Genomic DNA, 6,000 nt, shown 5'->3' with positions numbered 1-6,000 from the left:
ATCCCTGAACATTTGTCTCACACCACTTTTTCCTTAGCATCCAAGTATTGATCAGAGACAAGGTATTGGGCTACGTGGACCTTAATTCTGACCCCAGCAAGCTGCTCTTCTCCAATTCTGGAAGGACTGGCGTGTAAAATTGCAGGTGAGGTAGAACTCTTTTTAAAGTGAATGTAACACATTTGAAGATCACCGAGGTTAAAAGAAGGCGAAGAAGTGCTGATCTATGCAAGACTAATTAGCCTGACCTCAAAAGCCTGTCTAGATTTAAGAAAAGTATGTAATGATAATATTGTGGAAAGTGACACAAAATTCAAGTTTATTAATGATAACCCTACCAAAGAACTTCTCCTGACAGTCAGGAGGTCAGGATGTATTGCAGATACCTTTACATACAGCTTTAGCACAACAGCTTCTTACTTGGTGAAATGAGGGAAAAGTGAACCATTAAGCCAGATGACAGTGAGTACTTACGTTGGTCTTGCTCATCATGTGAATTTGGATGTTATTCTAGTGGTCAGCAAGAAACCAGGAGCCTGAGGAGCTCAGTGCAAAGCTAGACCAGATTTAGTAGGCTGAGATGAGGCTTTTGGAGCTCCTTCAAAGATTAAGGATCACAGCTAATATTTTACTTTGTGACAAAACCATCTCTCTACTGAAATTTATTACCTCTGCCTTTACCATCCTCAATTCAGGATCGGTAACTAAGGTCTAGGTGGCTATCTTCATGGGTAGGGGTAAAAATAAGCTGTAGTAAACTTAATCATACAGAGAGAGGAGGTTAAGCACCTAGAACCAAAGCATTTAAAGTGCATGCTGTGAGCTTAGCAGCTGAAAGGGGAAGAGGGGGGGGAAAAGAAAGAATAATAAATTAAAAACAAAGTTCTGTAGTTTTCAATCACAACTGCCAACAAAGTGGATGCAGCCTAGGGACTGTACTCAGAAAGGTATTTCCCAAAAAGACAAAATAGTGTTAAATAATTTCCCTCTAAAAGGCACCTAGTGAGACTTCCAAAATAGTTTCATCCCTCTTCTCTGAATGTGGTTAACCAAGATACGCAAAAGGTTAAAGACAGGTTACTAGGTGGGTCAGGAAAACACTACAGAAGAGCCAGATGCAGTTGAGCAGAAGGAAGGCTGGGAGAAAGCAGCCAGACAGTTTCTCGCCCTCTCAGAAGGTACTTGACAGCTCAGAACAGCAGAGACACAGATCCTCCGTGTTTGTGGTTGGGCTTTTTATTTTGTTTTCTTGTGCCTTTTTTTTTTTTTTTTTAATTGGATCCATTCACACCAGGAACTACGGTACGGTTTTGCCGCAGAGAGAAGTGGATGCTTCATCTAGTCCTACATTAATATCTTAATCTTTTGTGTTTGACCTGTCTTAGGGAAAGGAAATTCTTCATTACTAGCCTATAATGTTCTAAGAGATGGTTAAGATGAAAATCAATTAACCTCTGTGATACCTTATCTCAAACACAGACTTCAAGTTATTATTTTAATTGCAAAATTAAGAGAGAATGCGCAAGTCTCCACTTGTAATGACTCCTGTTTACTGTAAGCAGGTAAGATGAATAAGCTGTTATGGAAAATGTGCTGGGATGCGCTAACTTTGGACACACAACTCATGCATTAGCAATGTTTATGGATTTACTCATTACACAACCAGTCTTTTTGTACATCCCTTCTGGGAACAAACAAGTGTCCAGACATAGTCAAAAGCAGGATGTCCGATATGCAGGAAAGTTTATTTTTCACTAGCCTTCCATGATCCAGAAGCTCTCTGAACTCAAAACCATCCTTGTCCAGTGGCTGAAGGGGCAAGATTTAACGCCTTGATATAACAACAGACCACAAAGGGAACAGCAAATGCTGTGGGGCTCCTTAATCCCCACCAGGCTTACTTCCAGATCCCAAAAGAGCCTAAATTCCAGGACGTGGAGGCCTTATGCTAGGAACTATGGCAGGAGTTTACACCAGGCACTTGTCAAAACTGAAACCCAGAAAACCATCAAAGGAACACCGAGAACTCCTTGAAATGGCGTTTCCCCACGAAACCATCGCTGGAAAGCTGCCAGCTATTGCCCTAAAACAGGGAGTAAGGACACGCATATAGCAAAGTGTGAGGCAAGGTGCTGTGGGAAGGTTGAGCACACGGGGAACTGTACAAAGGAGGGGCTAGTTAAACAAGTTTTGCAGGACGGGTTAGAGACCTGCCCATGTAGGAAGAAAAACCCACCAGTGTGCCAAAATTGGAACATCGCCACCTGCATTTTTTTTAATTGCTGCTGGTGTTATCAGCAGGCTCCAGGCAAAATGTGACCTAGTGCCAACTATGTCAGTGTATGGATACCAGCAGCGTTGAGAAAGTTGCAGCACATATGCAGGATCTAGAAGTGAACCTGGAGACCAAACCTCTAGCAAGCAGACCTGAACCCCTGCTCCCACCACAAAGTGCTGCACTTGACTACTCTCCTACTTGCTTTCCTGCAGCCTCGCTCCCAGCTTGCATCCAGGCAAAGCCTTTGCCACGATCCCAGCTTCCAGGTGCCCCTCTGAGGTACGGCGGATGAGCTCAACAGGGAAGTTACGGCGAAGTTACAAAATCCACACGACTACCCGAGGCAGTGGCTCAGGCAGAAAGCGAAGGTGGGATGCCAGATAACGCTGTGCAGATACAGTCAAGCCATACACCAAATGCCTGCTAAAACATGACTGCTTTGCAGGTGACACCGATGTATCTAATCAAACACATTTGAATGCTGCTTGCGAAAACTGTGGTGTTGACAGGCATGGAGACTGAAATCAAGTATCTAGTGCCCAAAGAAACCCAACCATAGGGATCCAATTAAGGAATCTAACTGTTGCCACAGTAGGTCAGAGCAAGAGGCAGTGTGGTCTCATAGCTTTTTCCAGCATGAACCCTTTCAAGCAAGGTAAGTGACTCCATCTCTGGCAAAACATCCCAGATGCTTGGAATCCAAGGTTTAAAGGGAATTCCCAAGCCAGAGACTGTATCTGCACAATTTCTCTTCAGTGCCAAGGATCATCACAACCTCCTTCAATGTATCTAATCTCTTTTTGAACACGTTCATACCTTTAGCTTCCACAATATCCCGGACTAGGTGAATTTCAAACATAACTACATTTTGCCTACTAAACCCCAGTATCTTCCTGTCATCCATTTGAAAGTTCCGACTGATCGTTTCATCAGCTCCTAGCCCTACGCAACGCTGATTTCTCCCTTCCAGCACCCTGCCAGAGTGATAGTTTCCTCAGTGAGTCATACAGCTTGCAGTCTTACATGGAAGTAGTTCTATCTCTTTGGACACCCTCACTGGGTCTCTCCACATTCTCTGGTTTTACTAGAACGTTTTCAGGGACTGCAGACAGCAATCAAACTGCATTTATAGAGTGTCACATAAATATTTTGCTTTGTTCTCTTCTCTTTCCAGTAATTACTATTCTAGTTGGCTCCTGCAGTACAAGGGTTGGGCAGACATAGTCAGAGAACTATGCATAATACAACAACCTTCCCCAAATACCGCTCCAAAAGCGCCTTGTGTTACACACATATCAGGATACTTTCCTCCTTCGTGTTCTGCCAACGCAGGCTTTCCTCTACCATTTCACCAATAGATTTTTCTACCTGTTTTCCCAAAGGACACTCTAAGTTTTATTCTGAATACTCCTGTATCGGCAATCAGCTATTTAACCCTAAGATCACTTGGGAATAAGCATTGCCACAGCTTCTTGACCCACCTTACTGGTCATTTGCCTTAGGTGAGAATGGCTGACTACTTATTCCATAGCTTTCTCTCACCAGTTTACCCTTGAGATTTTTGATTTTTCTCCTTTGTCTTGGCATATTGGCTTTTCTTAAAAGCTGTAGAAGGACCAGTCTTAAATATATTTTCTCCTGTTGATTTATTTTTTTTATAAAAATCCTACAGGGTAGTCTAATTTACAAGCTCCAGCATTCTTCAAGACTACTAGCACGTTCACTGCCTTCCCTTTCTGTGTTCCCAAGGCTAATTTAAAAAATGACACAGTACAATGTCTAGCACAGCTATTGCAAACTCCTTTAGACTCGTTCAGTGAATGCCACCGGGACCTGGAAAGCTGTTAGTGCTCATTTTAATAATTCCCCTAAAAAGCTGTTGCTGGCACATCGATCTCAAACAGTTCCTTGGACCTATCTCTGACAAAGCAAGGCTCTGACGTGAAAACTGAGTCCCTCTGCTCTGAATGCCAATGCAGGTAACTTACTGTGCTTTTATCTCACCATCTTCTCTTCCCAGAGAAGATGAGAAGCAAGAGCAGCAACAGGAGCATTCTCTAACTCAGGGTGAACAACGTGCTGAAAGCCAGGGTTTATTTGAACCTTCATCTGTTTTCCCTAAAACTGATCCTTTGTTCATACTTGCCCTGCCCTGCAGTTAGGAAGTGCTGGACCCCTGCAAAGTCACAAGATCAGACTGGAACAGGCAGGCACTCACCTTTGTGTCAGGTACCCAAGTCCTGCTCAAGACTCAAAACTTGTGCTCGTCTCACTACGGAGGTACCTTATAGTCTGTGGGTACTTCCACCAGTAAAACTTGCTGAAACACTACAGTGCCACCACTGCCCATGCCAATAGGCATCACTGGCTTATCAGAAAGCAGCACCTGCCTCCTTTTCACCCAAAACATCATGAATTTGGAAGCCCTATCTCAGCAACAAGTTCCTTGAAGGGCTCAAGCCACTAGATAGGCCCAAATCACACATAGTAGAGGCAGGAGTTTTGCTTTGTGTTACAGCACATTCATCAAAGTCAAACATGGAGGCTGCAGGCCTTCCTCTGCCCAAGGGGCAGATTTTGGCCAGTGCTTTCTAGGGGATGGCTCAGATGTTCCTCCACTGCATGGCAGCTGCTGCAGTGCCCAGCACTCCTCAAGCACCATGCAGGGGACATTTGGTGTCTTCTGCTGCACAGAGCAGTGCATCTCTAAGTCATTGTAAGAACACCCAAATGCCATGTGGATGACAAATTTTACCCATTAAGAATATTTCAAAGTATGATGCCACTCTACAATAGCAGAATCAAGAGCTCTGTCCCCTAGAGTCACTGGGCAGTGTACAGGGTCATGGTACAAAACGCCTTTCTGCTGAACTGCAAGCAGATAAGACAACAACATAAAGACTAAAGATGCACAGAAATATTTTATCCTTGACTTGGCAGTGTTAGGTTAAGTGTTGGACTCCATCTTAAAGGTCCTTTCCAACCTAAACAATTTCATGATTCTATCCAAGACCACACAGGAAGAAAGTATTAACGACAAGAATGTAATTCATACTTCCTTAAATATCCTTAATTATATTTCTAATGGGTTTTCAACACCTATGTGAAATAGGGAAAAAAACCCTTGAGATAGTCAAAGCACGTAGCACGCAGGCATTCAAAGCTTACTTGCACTTACCACATAATGTGCACATTAAGTGGGTACAGAGACAAGCCAGAGATCTTCTACAACACTGTAAGAGTCAAAACCAATGGGCCGATGCTGCTTAATCATTGGCCTTTTCCTTGTGTTTATTAAAGGTTCAAAACAGCAGCACCACTATTCCTCAACAAATTAGTCATCTCTTTCATTGCAAAAGATGCCAGGATTTTATAAATTTATCTGATTAGAGCTGGCATCTTGGAATTGCGTCACTGTTTAGCTGTGGATATTCTACTTGCCAAGGGAAGGAATTGAGGTGAGGAGTCAGATTTTTATCTTGGGTTTCATTTCAGCAACTCCCATGAAAGTGTACAAGCATGCTGTACAAACACTCCTTCTGTTTCCGTACAGGTGTACACCTCTAGATCCTGCAAGGAATCGCACTATATTGCCCGCTCCATTCTTTACACCCTTTATTCTTGCAAGAAGATTTCTCTCAATTACTTTAAGGGAGCAAACAAGGGCACACTCTGCAAACTACTGACAGACTTTGTGCTCTCCGCAGGTGGGCATGGGTTAA

The sequence above is a fragment of the Apaloderma vittatum genome, unplaced genomic scaffold, assembly GCF_000703405.1.
Source record: "Apaloderma vittatum isolate BGI_N311 unplaced genomic scaffold, ASM70340v1 scaffold7080, whole genome shotgun sequence".
In the NCBI taxonomy this organism is placed as follows: Eukaryota; Metazoa; Chordata; class Aves; order Trogoniformes; family Trogonidae; genus Apaloderma; species Apaloderma vittatum.
The sequence above is the reverse complement of the archived record's forward strand: the minus strand, read 5'-3'. Positions refer to the sequence as shown.